At 43.9% G+C, this 12,882-nt stretch overlaps 1 long non-coding RNA gene across 1 annotated transcript in view; it reads left to right on the top strand.

Annotated features, from left to right (window-relative positions):
• The first annotated feature begins 900 nt into the window (after positions 1 to 900).
• The window catches only part of LOC137642422 (uncharacterized), a 37,005-nt gene continuing 25,023 nt past the window's right edge, over positions 901 to 12,882 (top strand). The window contains exon 1 of the long non-coding RNA XR_011044781.1: positions 901 to 998. This is a non-coding gene — a long non-coding RNA (uncharacterized lncRNA). The remainder of the gene's footprint in view (positions 999 to 12,882) is intronic.

Genomic DNA, 12,882 nt, shown 5'->3' with positions numbered 1-12,882 from the left:
TTTCTTAGGAAATACATTATGATCTTTCTTATATTTGAAATGGCATTTGTAAATAAACGTTTGTTACAAGTATGTTTCTTCTTATTTCTTTGTCTGTTCCTTTATACATTTAAAATTTTTATGTTACGATTATGCTGAAAGATGTATAAAGCGTCAGAGACGGAATTCGAATAGGCTCAAAGCATAAAATCTTCACAGGATGATACAAAGACGAGAATATGTTATGCTAGTCACGTCTTGCTCATGTGTGGCATTTTGTAAGTGTCGGGTAATATACGTACGTGTGGAGTCATATTTTTGGGGTGATTAGGGAAGGGGCTCACCATTGGTTAGTAAATTACCCTGGAGTATTTCAAGGAATTAGGAAAATAACTGCTAAAAGTCCATATTTATAAATACTTATTCAATCAATCGCAGTATTAATAGAAAAAAAAATAATAAAAAAATTGATGCCGTGTTCTCAATACTGAAAATTTATTTTTGTATATATATATATATATATATATATATATATATATATATATATATATATATATATATATATATATATATATATATATATATATATATATATATATATATATATATATAAGAGTGACTGATCTTGTGCATGTAACCATATGAATGTCTACTTTTTCAGGGTATGTCCATGCATTTTTTTCATTGCATAAAAGTACGAAAAAGTTTTTAGGGAAAAAAGTCAGAAAAGTAGTTCGGGATATTTATAACCTCTGATCATAAAACCAGTGGAATTCAGTGTGCATTTAAAGTATATTTTTTTTATCTTTAGATCGTTGTATTCAAAAGAAAGACATCATCAGATAATGATTTAATAAGATATAAAAAAAATTGACGTTCCAATAATCCTGCCAAAGGTATTGTTCCGCGTGCAGGTGTGTCATTACGCTTCCTGTTGTTGTTGGAGAAAGACGAAACGAAGGATAACCCTTCTTGATTCCGACATTTTCGGCAATTTGACGTTCCACAGTGCTTCTAAGGTTAGTAGTGTTAATTTAGGAACGAAATCTGGTGTATTGAAGTACCTTCAGAGTTATTTTCAAATATAAAGTTGACTTATATGTAGTTTGTAATGTTGGTAGGCCTACTCCATTTTGAGTAGGCACATGCCGTCAAAGACATATTGTTAATGGCATAACTCAGTAGGTCCAAAATTAATTTAATGCATCATAATAAGTCGTGTTAATAATTAGGATTAGTTGTAATAGACTATAGAACTTTAAAACGATTTCGAGATCTGTGGTTTAGACAAAGAATTCTTTTATACTCTATTTTTCCTTTATATTTGAAATTATATTTTTGTTTACCAATATGAAATTAAATTGACGATAAAATTTCGTTAGAGTCCTTCCCAGTCAATTTTGCATGCAAGAGTATGTTTCCAATTACCACCACAAACCACCAATGATAATGGAGGAACCTCAGGTGAAAATCTAGAAATTCGGTTGAATAAAATGAGGACTAACCAATTACGTAAGATAATAGCAGAAACTAACAAAAAAAAATTCAGAACTTGAAATGACATTTACGCACTAACTGCAGAAGCGCTCTCCCGTGTTAATTTTCTATCGAACATAGTCTTATTATAAAAGTGAAAAACACTACAACACCAGCTAACCTAACCTAACCTTCACCTAACCTTCACCTAACCTAACCTTCACCTAACCTAACCTTCACCTTACCTAACCTTCACCTGACCTAACCTTCCCCACCTAACCCAACCTGCCCCACCTAACCTAGGAGACGTATCCTTACCTACCGAGTATGGGACTGCGACCACCTCCCCTCAAGACATCTGGGTATAATTATGGAACAACACTGGACAACATTTCTAATAGCAAAAACATATTTTCCTACAGTAAATAGTGTGCTTTCAACAAATTTAACCTGTATACCCATTGCAAATAAGGTGACCTACCATTATGGACCTTCCCCTTTCCCCTTGAATACAGGTTGGAACCTGATAACTTTGGGTGTGCGAAAACAGGACTAAACGTGATTATTCAACACCGAAAATTTGTAAAATGCCACAGACCCTAACAAACCCACCTAACGTAACCTAGTAGTTCTCAGGTCACAGTCCTAATAGTTTTACCTGGTTTTTATCACAGTTTAAGTATTTGTAAATGAATGAACAATTCAAAGGGTACAGTCCATGTGCATAAGTGTACACTGTTACTATACACGGCAAGGCTACAGTACGGTACAACACGTAACACTGAAATAGTCATCGGGACACACAAAAAAACTAAATACTGTGGTTCCTTTCTAGTATAACACACGATGATACTGTAGTGTATGCAGTACCACTGTAATATATGTACAATACTATCACTACAGTACACCCTAACTTTTTGTTCAGATGACTCGCAATGTTTGACAACTCACCACACATGTAGTGTACATTTACATATTGTAGAGTACTGTTGTAATTTACATACAATACTGTACGGTATAGTTAATAAACACTACAATTACTGTAATACTTTGAAGTACAATATGTACACAATGATACTGTATTTTAGAATAACCAAGTATACACAAACGCCTAGCCATTTTGTACGAAGTTCTACGTAGTCTTGTAGCATGACGCAACTCGCTAGGCATTGTCTCTTGCGTATTACTGTAGGGAATCGCACTCCTGTACAGTGTTTATATTTACCAGTAGTATACTGTAGTTGTATGAACTTTTTTACTTTAAAACGTGACTTTGCTCAAAAAGAACCTAAGCCAGACATGCGCATATGAGTTGAGACGTGCAAAACTGGGTAAGTCCGCGGGAGATGAGATATTTTGCTGGGCAGAGTGGGAAGTGGCGCGAAGGGAGCTGGGTGCAAAAGAGCATGGGTTGTTTGAAATCAATGCACTGCTAGAGTAGTTCTTGCAAATATGTGATTTCTTATCTAGTAGGTTGTACCATTCTGTGGCTTGAAATAGCAAAATCGCGAAGATCTCATGTATATGGAGAGCTGACTATACATGGATGTGATGCGTATGCATGTCTTGTAGATCATTATTTCTGAGATTTTCAGCTTTTACAAGCGCAACAAAGACTATATGCTGAAATGAGAGCCTTTTCAACAAATACAAGTGCTGAAATAGATGAGATAACACTAAATTTCTAAATAATTTGCTAAGTTGTACTTCCTTCTTGGAGACAATTTGTGTGATTGTAGTCATGCTGGAACTGAAGGGGAGGATGGGGAACAAATGGCTGTTGTAGAAATAATCTAAGACCTAGTGCATAAACATTTGGAAGCTCTTAATCGGTTGGAAAAGTCAGGTAATGGTCAAGTCATAAAAAAAGGGACAGCAGGCCAAAGCGGATGCAAACATTACATGCGCTGTAACTCATAATCAATGTTCCAAAAGTAAACAATGGACTTAGACCTCAAAATAAAATTCATTTTCAATCAATCGATATTTGATTTATTATTACCCTGACCTCATTAATCATAGAGAAAAATGCTAAGTTCCCAGCACTAGTCAATTTTTTATAGCTAATTCAAGTAACGCTAGAAATGTATCACATATTAACCCATAACTGAAACCAATTTTGAAGCTTTACTGTACATCGATAAGTTTTGTAATAATAGTAATTATAAAGCTATGCTGGTCAAAACACTACCTAAACCTGTACACAATATCACAGTTTCCTAACATGACTGTGTAATAGTTGGAGGCTTATAAAAAATGTGTTCTTATAAGTTAGTCATTGTTTGCTCAAAAATTAAAAAGGCTTTATATATTATAGTAATATAATACGGAACACAAATGTGAAAAGAACTTTGTTCCGTAACTGGAATACAAACCACGCTATTCATTAGGAGTATTACTTTCGGCTTAGCTGAAATGAAGAGCCGTTGAAGTTTATCGAGGGTTAACTACCTGCACCGCTAGTTAGCGTGGGTTAGGAGGCCGTAACCTGCTACTGCTCCCACTCACACACCTATGATTTAGCTCACTTTACTTTTGGCTCGGAGGGTGAATGGACATTGCCGCTCTTCATCCTTCGCCTTTATTGGACTGCCATTAATCTTTTTTGCTTTTTCTTTGTTCTAATGTGTGTTTGTGTGTTGACTTCTGCAAACATGCACACCTGCCCTGGACTCACTGACCGGCTTTGCAGAACTTTTATGCCGGCGGTGGAGATCGACCCCCATACCCTTTTGTCCTGCCTGCAGAGGTCAACGGTGTAATTGCAACAAGAAGTATAGTGAGTGTCGGGAGTGGTCTACCTCCCAGTGGGAGAGGTTTGGGCAACGGCGGAGGAAGGAGCCTAAACGAGATATTTCTCCTTTCTAAGGGGAAAAAGCCTAAGGCCTCTAATTCCGTCTCCCGACCCTCCTCTAAAGCTCCTACTCGTTCAGTCTCTTCTGAGAGATGGTGTTGCTTCCACAAGCGAAGTGGCCCTATCTCTCCCCCTGGGCGAGGCTTTGTCAATGACTTCTGTGTTTCAGGTATAGTCATCCTTGGGGCTCCCGGGTCCACCCTCCTAAGACTCATTGCTGCAACTCATCCGCCGGGTTGCTAGTGTGCAGAAGTCATCGTCACCTTCTGAGGTAGATCCTCTGGCTCTGGTTAACGTTGTGGTGTCAGAGGTTTCACCTGTGATCTCGACCAACTCCCCTGCTCCTCCAGACTCTCCAGCTGTTCCTGCGGACTTAGTTTCCCCTGTTCCTAATCATCCTTCGAGGGGGAAACAGTCAGACGTCTGTCTCCTGCGAGTGTTTCTTCCCCCTGGGGAAGTTCACTCATAGACTCCTCTTCGGAGGACTGCTATAGCTCACGGTCAGCTTGCTGATCCAACGGCCCTTAGAGGGCGTCTTTGCCATAAAGGCCGCCCTCCACTTCACCTTAGAGGTTTCCCTTCACCATCGGTGAAAAAGTGCCTCTTTAGCACTTCTACTTCGTCGTCGTAGCCGCCACCCGCAGAGGAGCCTCCACTTCAGTCGTCTTTTGGCCCTCGACCTTCGACCATGCCTGGACCTGCTTCCTATGAGGCTGCTACTAGTCCTCCGACTTCGGTCCTGGACCTTTCTGCAGATAGTTTGCGATCTCCATCTGGGGATGTTTGCCCTTCCAAAGGGCACATCCCTGTTCCTGAGCTAGCTTCCATCCGACCTGCTTACCTTCCATCGCCGTTCCTGTTCCCAGTACAAACTCTTGAAGTCCTACCAAAGTCTGCAGCTGTGTGCCATTGCCTTTCAGCTCGCGAGCTCTCTGCATTGCACCGGCTCTCACCAAGCATCCCGTCAGCACCAGCCTGCTCGTCAGCGCTCTACAACACTTTGGCGCGCTCCTTCACCTGATCGCCCTCAGCGCCTACCAGCGCACTAATGATCACCAATGCAACAAAGCCCAACGAAACTGCCCACACACTCGCAACTTCGGTCTCCTGCTCGCCAACCTAGACCTCAGCAGCAACCTGTGCCTACGCGCCAATGCTCTCCTGAGTGCCAGCACCTACCCACGTGCCAGCGCTCTCCTGCGTGCCAGCACACTCCTGTGCGCCAACGAACTCTTTTCCACCACTAGTCTCTTATGCGCCGTCACTCCTCCGCGCACATGCGCCATAGCTCGCCCGCGAGTATGGACCATATCTCCGGCGCGCCAGATCTCGCCTGCACACATTCCCACACGCGCTTGCCAACTCTCTCCTACGTACCGGAGCTTTCCTGCTCTCCAGATCTCTTACACACGCACGTACCAGGTCACACGCATCGACATTCGCCCCCGCCCGAGCGTGCATGACAACACTGTCGGTGCGCCAGCTCTTGCCCGCGTACCACCATTCGTCAAAGCGCCACTACTCGTTCGCGCGCGCAAGCCAGCTCTCACCCACATGCCAGCTCTCGCCCGCGCGTCAGCACTCGCCAGCACTTGCACAGGAACTCTACACCAGCAGGTCACTTTCACCTCACCACCCTCCCCGCAAATACCTTTTAGCGCGTGCGCCCGTCGGTAAAGGTGAACAGGCTTCTGCAGAGGAGTTCAGGATCCCAAGACTGTCCTCTTCTAAGATGGACTCGCCTACAACGGAAACTCCTCGTAGGGTACCTTCGGTCCCTTTCTCTTCAGGAGATCTGTTTGACAGTGTATTGGTCAGTCGGCAGCCATGGTTCAGTCCCTTAGTCAGAGAAGTAGCACAGGCCGTCAATCCTACCCTGTCTGGCCACTCGTTGGAGCAGCCTATAGCTCCAGGCTCTCGACACAGAACCATGACTGCTTCCACACCCCTGAAGTGGAAAAGAGGAGTTTCTGACGCGGGCACTTCCTCGATGGTAAAGCTGACTCTGGTTAGGCCATCAAGGCTAGTTTCTCCTGCATCTTCCCCAGGATACTCTCCCACCTCACCTTTGCTAAGGGAGTCGCATGAGGAAAAGACCTCTTCCCTTCCACCTTCGGAGAAAGCCTCCCCTCGGGCAGAGAGTTCTCTACCATCATTGGACATCAGGAGGGACACGACATCTCGGCCTGCGATGTTGGAGTCCTTCCTCTTTTCTCGGAGGGAGCCCAAAGACTTCAAGACCCTGCCAAAGCCCTCAACTAGGACTACCAAAACGGAGACAGCCAGCCTCTCGGGGGATGTCCGCGACCCACCCTGGGAAGAGCTCTCGGTATGGAAGATGGAGACTTCGCTGTAAGTCCAACGTCGGAAGGAGAGCAAAAAGAGTCAAGCCATGCATTCTGGCAGGTTCTGACTCTTATAAGGGTTCTCAACGGGGTTACCGATCCAGAGGACACGGTCTAAGACTGTCTTTTGGCATCCAGAAACCATCAAAGACCAGTGCCAGGGCTAAGATCGCCCTACAGCTCTCCAAGTATGCCTCCTCCCATCGTTCTGGCTCTACTAACAAGCTCATCCCACCTCCTCATGTCCAACAGAGGAGGTATTTTGAGATCCTGGAGGAGCCTAGTCCAGCTCTTCCTCTCCACCACTCCTTGGAAGAGCTCACTAAGGGGATCTCTCTAGAGAGGCGCTCTAGCCGGCAGGTCTGTTTTTCGGCGACCGAGATCCTTAATCAGGAGAAGGGTTATGAAGTATGCTATGCAAGTAGTTACTTCATGGCTTCATATCTGGTTAGGGACCTTGGGAATCCTGGTACGAACTGAAGATTTCTCCAAGGAACGTACCAGGAAGACAACGGAGACTTTCCTTCTCTCAGGCACTCACATGATCGAGTTTCTCGCCCACCAAGTTTCGAACTTGTGGGTAAATACCATCTTGAAACGTTGGGACGCAGTGTCTGAGAGATTACATCAACAAGTCCCTAACGTCTAAGATAGCTAGGCTTAGACATTCCTCTCTAGAGGGAGCCCATCTGTTTAAGCCTAAGGACATGGAACATACTGCTGAGAGATGGAGGAAATCCCATCAGGACTCCCTCCTCCTTAGGGCTTTGACTTCCAAGCCCTATAAACCACCCGCTCCTCAGCAATCCCGTTCAGCCAAGACCACAACGACCAAGGCAGCAGTTAAGACAATGGTGTCTAAGAAACCCTTTCCTTTCAAGGACAGGAAAGGCACCAAGTCCTCCAGGGGAGGGAAAAATACTAGAGGGAACAGCCAAGGTTGCGAACGCTAGGATAAGTACTCCCCCTGGCAGTCCACCAGTAGGGGGATGCCTACAAAGTTGCTCGGACAGGTGGAAGCAACTCGGGGCCGAACCCTGGACAATCTCTGTGATTCGTCTAGGATATCGCATCCCATTCATAACATTTCTCCCTCCCTTGACCAGGAATCCAGTGTCAATAGACTCCTTTGTCATGGGTTTCTCAAAGGGGCTGGACCTTCGGGCAGAAGTCCAGACACTATTGAGGAAGGGCACTCTCCAGGAGGTCCTCGATGGGTCCCCAGGCTTCTTCAGTTGACTCTTTCTTGTAAGAAAGGCATCTGGAGGTTGGAGACCAGTCATCGACTTCTCGGCCATAAACAAGTTTGTCAAACAAACTTCGTTCAGCATGGAGACTGCACACACGGTCATACTAGCAGTAAGACCACCGGACTTCATGTGTATACTGGATGTGAAGGACTCGTACTTCCAGATCCCAGTCCATCCGTCTTCAAGGATTTACTTAAGATTTAGCGTAAGACAACAGGAAATACCAGTGCAAGGTGCTTTGCTTCGTTCTTTCCACAGCACCTCAAGTTTTCACCAGTGTGTTTGCTCTAGTGTCATCTTGGGCACACAGGATTAGCATCCATCTCCTTCACTATCTGGATGACTGGCTAATCCTAGCAGACTTGGTGTCAACTCTTCTTCAACACCGAGACAAGCTTCTGGAACTTTAACAAGATCTGGGGATCATTGTAAATCTCGAAGTCATCCTTGCTTCCTACACAGAGACTAGTGTACCTAGGCATGATATTAGACACCAATCGCCACAAAGCCTTCCCATCAGACAACATAATAGCAAGGCTGAGGAAGGTCGCAAGACCCTTCCTCAGACAAGAAGAACTTCCAGCCCAGGCGTGGTTACGTCTTCTTGGTCACCTTTCATCACTAGCTTGTCTAGTTCCAAATGGCCGCCTCAGGATGAGATCCCTCCAATGGCAACTCAAGTCCTAGTGTAATTAGACTCTTGATTTCACGGACATCTGGATCCGCATGGGATCAGCGGAACTGACGGACCTCAACTGGTGGGTGGCAGACAAGAATCTACAATAGGGAGGGGATCTTCTCGTCCTCCCCCCGGATTTGATGCTGTTCTCAGACGCTTCAAAAAAAGGTGGAAGCCCCATGTGCTGCACCACACGACCTCAGGCCTCTGGTCATAGTCAGAAGAGTACCTCCACATAAATCTCCTAGAGATGAAAGCCATCTTTCTGGACCTTCAACAGTTCCTGGCAGGCCACTCAGTGGTGGTGATTAAGCGACACCACCACAGTAGTGGCTTACATCAACAAGCAAGGAGGTACTTTTTCGCAGCTCCTATCCCATGTAGCAGTAGAGATACTGAGATGGGCCGAGATTCACTCGATACCACTATCAGCATGCTTCATTCCAGGCAAATAGAATGTGCTCACCGACAACTTAAGCAGAGCATCTCAGATAATGAGTACCGAGTGGTCTTTGGACTTTTATTAGTAGCTTCGCTACGACTTCACGCCTGGAGACTATCCAGTATCTCCTCTCTGAGAGGATTTTTCACAACTTGATGTCTGGACACCTGCGAAGGTCATCAGTAGCAGTTTACCAGGCAAAGTGGAGAGTCTTCTCTGGTTGGTGTCATGAAAGGGGCATCTCTCCTCTCAATGTCACTATTCTAGCAATAGCGGAGTTCCTCATATATATGCGTGAAGAAATGCGCCTGTCAGTCTCAGCGGTAAAAGGCTATCTCTTAGCCTGAAGCCTCGCCTTTAAACTAAAATTGATGGACATTTCTTCATCGCTAGAACTTTCCTTACTCATCGGAGTTATGAACTTATCTGTCCTCTGTCTGAGATGAGACCTCCCCCATGGACCGTGGTTCGAGTTCTCATGTCTCTTAAGAGACCTCCCTATGAACCATTACGCCAGGCGGCATATCTCCATCTAACTTGGAAGACGGTGATCCTACTAGCTTTGGCTTCGGACAAACGAGTCTGTGAACTTCATGGTCTCTCATACGACATCGCCCATTCAAGGGGATGGAGAGAAGTAACGTTCAGCTTTGTCCCCGAGTTTATTGCTAAGACTCAGAACCCGGGAGTAGCGGATCCACGATTTGACTCCTTCCGGATTTCGAGTCTTCGTTCTGTAACAGATGACCCTGATCATCTCTTACTCTGCCCAGTGAGGAGTTTAAGGCTGTACCTTAAGAGAACAGCCGCAGCCCGTCCTCGTGTGCCTGCACTCTTCGTCAGCACAGGAAGGACCAAGAAGAGGGTCATCAAGAACTCAATCTCATCATGGATTCGCTAGGTCATAGACCATTTACTGAATTCAGACCACCCTTCTTCACGTCTCCTCAGAGCTCATGATGTTGGGCGTAGCTATGACCCTGGCATTCAAGAGAAACTTCTCAGTGATGCAGGTTCTTCAGGCTGGGGTGTGGAAACTTCAAACTATGTTCACATCCCATTACCTGCAAGACATGACCCACAGGAGACTCTATACGTTTTCTATCGGTCCTGTGGTGGCTACACAACAGCTGGTTTAGTACCTCAAGCTCCTTATTGGACAAGTAGCAGAAGGTTGAGGGTATCGTTACCCAGTTTTAGCATGCGTGAATGGAAAGGTTTGACTGGCTCTTATTCTTTTCTTCCTCCTCCCCTCTCTTGGTGAAAGCAGCATCCAGGGTTCTCTGCACAAGCTGGCCTCAAACCACTGCAGGTAAACCATGCTCCCTTGTGTACCTACTATTAAAACTAATACTGCTGCGTCCCCATACCCTAGCGAGGTGGTATTGGCATAGTCTTACAACAGTTATTCCTTCTAAAGACTTGGAATAACTTTACCTGGACGGTCACACCTCTATATATCTCGGCACACAGTTTGCGTAGGCTGCGGACCCTGCGTAGCAAGGTTTTAGTGAGGTGCAGGGACTCCTTATTTTTAAACTAAAGACTTACCTGGTGGTTATATATATATAGCTTACGTCCCTGATGTCAGCTATATATATATATATATATATATATATATATATATATATATATATATATATATATATATATATATATATATATATATATATATATATATATATATATATATATATATAACCACCAGTTAAGTATGTTCAACAGTTATTTTATAATGAAAATAACATTTTTGAGTACTGACATACTCTGATAAGGGGCCCCGGGTAAAGCCAAAATCCAGATTGGCTGGGATGTCCACCTTTCCTAATGGGTGAGTCACCCCTAATGAATAGCATGGTTTGTATTCCAGCTATGGAAAAAATGACAAATTTGTAGATAATTTGTATTTTTTCTAACGATACAAACCTTACCTATTTATACAAACCTTCCCGTCAGCCCTATCCCCCTTGAAGTCCTACCTCCAAGCAAAGGGAGCTAAATCACAGGTGTGTGAGTGGGAGCGGTAGCAAGCTACCCCTCTTACCCCCCCCCCCCCCTAAATAGCGGTGCGGGTAGTTAACCCTCGCTAAACTTGAATGGCTCGTGATTTCAGCTCTGCCGAAAGTAATAACTCTAATAAATAGCTAAGGTTTGTGTCGTTAGGAAAAATACAAATTATCTAGAAATTTGTCACGTTGACACAATCCTTTTCCTGCTTTATGAATCAGTGGTAAATAATTGGGCCTTTAGTATTGTCATATGGGTACACATTTTAATCTCTTGACTTATTTACTAACAAACCTTTGTTCCTACAGGAATACAAACCTTCGTCCTTTAATATGAGTAAGTGCAGCTGAAACTGCATTTAAAAATCTTGCCGGCAATATACAGTAGTTAGTGGTCAGCAACGGGGAAGCTCCGTCTTTTCTGCCAGTACCCTAAACAGTCATTCTGTCTATTGCTGCAGAATAACACAGACATGCTATAGTCATCTCTCCAAACTTACTGGATTTTTTTTTTCTTTGACTCTTGGACACTTGTTCCTGTTGGGACGTCTTTTGGAATTCATCCCTGTAAAAGTAATAAACTTTAGCGTCTTATGACATTGTCATTGGATCTAAACCTGAGCAGGTGGCTTACAATTAGCCCTTGAATCCGACTTCCTTTATTGTCTTAATTCCATACAAGTTCAAAAACAATACTGCATTGGGAGGAGCAAGTTCTCCTTCCCAAGAGAGATACTGTTGTCCTTGTACGTTTGATGGTGCACTCACAAGCAATATACCTCCAATCATGTGACAGGTTTGGACTCGAATCATCATTTATTAATTAATACGCTGCTTCATGCACACAACCTTCTCAGACTGAATTAAGAAACCCTACATCGCCACACATTGTATGTGGTCAGCACACTCCTGATACTCTCAAAAAAGTGTGCTCTCACACTAGCAAGCTTAACAATAATGCAAATAGTAACAACTTTATATGATTCCATGGATCTGCTTGCTCCTCTCTTAGCATGCTTTCCACAAGGGGATATATTTGCTTGTGCCCCAAATGCGTGATGGTAATTATAGGCAAACATCTGGTTAACACAAAGCTATCTCTGATGACACTTGTTCATTTGAAACATTAGCTTTCCCAGCCGACTAAGACTCAACTTCTGTGTGTATTCAGCCCATATTTTGATACTTACTATTTACTGAACAGAGGGAAACTACTTCTGTATGTAAATGTTCATACCTTAGGGTCCCTCAGTGTAGGCCCAATCTGCTGATGTCGCTCACAACTCTCGGGCGGAAGAAAATATGACCCCCATCTTTCTTTCCACTAATGAACAATTAGTCCTCTAAGATTAATAGATAGAGATTTCATATAAGTCATTCTTACCGTTTTTCTCTCTGTGGAAGTGTGTGTTGGTCAATCCTTCACCGAGGACAAAGAAAGATGGCGAAACTGCATGCTACTTTGCTTTCTCCTCAGATGTTCACAATTGTGATTAACTAGGGGAACACCATTTAAACTATTAACTCTCTCATTTAAGAAATACTATGCATGCTACTAAGCTAAGTGTCCACGCACCGTTAAGAGAGTGCCCATTTCACATGTGCGCAATCTCACACTGCAATTTCCATCTAACCTGGTTTTCATTATAAAGCATCAAGGGTCGAACATGGTTGTATTTCTAGAGTAATAGAATCAGAGTTTCAGCAGTCGTTTTTAAGTGTCTTGAGGATTTTGGGAATACATAAGTTATGGCCGTAAACCATCCCACCCTTATTCCATGGGCGTTGTGACTGGAATGAGACATTTCGGCAGGCCACTAGGGCTGGAACCCTCCATAGATCCCAGGATTG

Source organism: Palaemon carinicauda, chromosome 6 (assembly GCF_036898095.1).
Source record: "Palaemon carinicauda isolate YSFRI2023 chromosome 6, ASM3689809v2, whole genome shotgun sequence".
Classification (NCBI taxonomy): Eukaryota; Metazoa; Arthropoda; class Malacostraca; order Decapoda; family Palaemonidae; genus Palaemon; species Palaemon carinicauda.
Note: the sequence above shows the minus strand (reverse complement) of the source record. Positions and strands in the feature narration are given on the sequence as shown.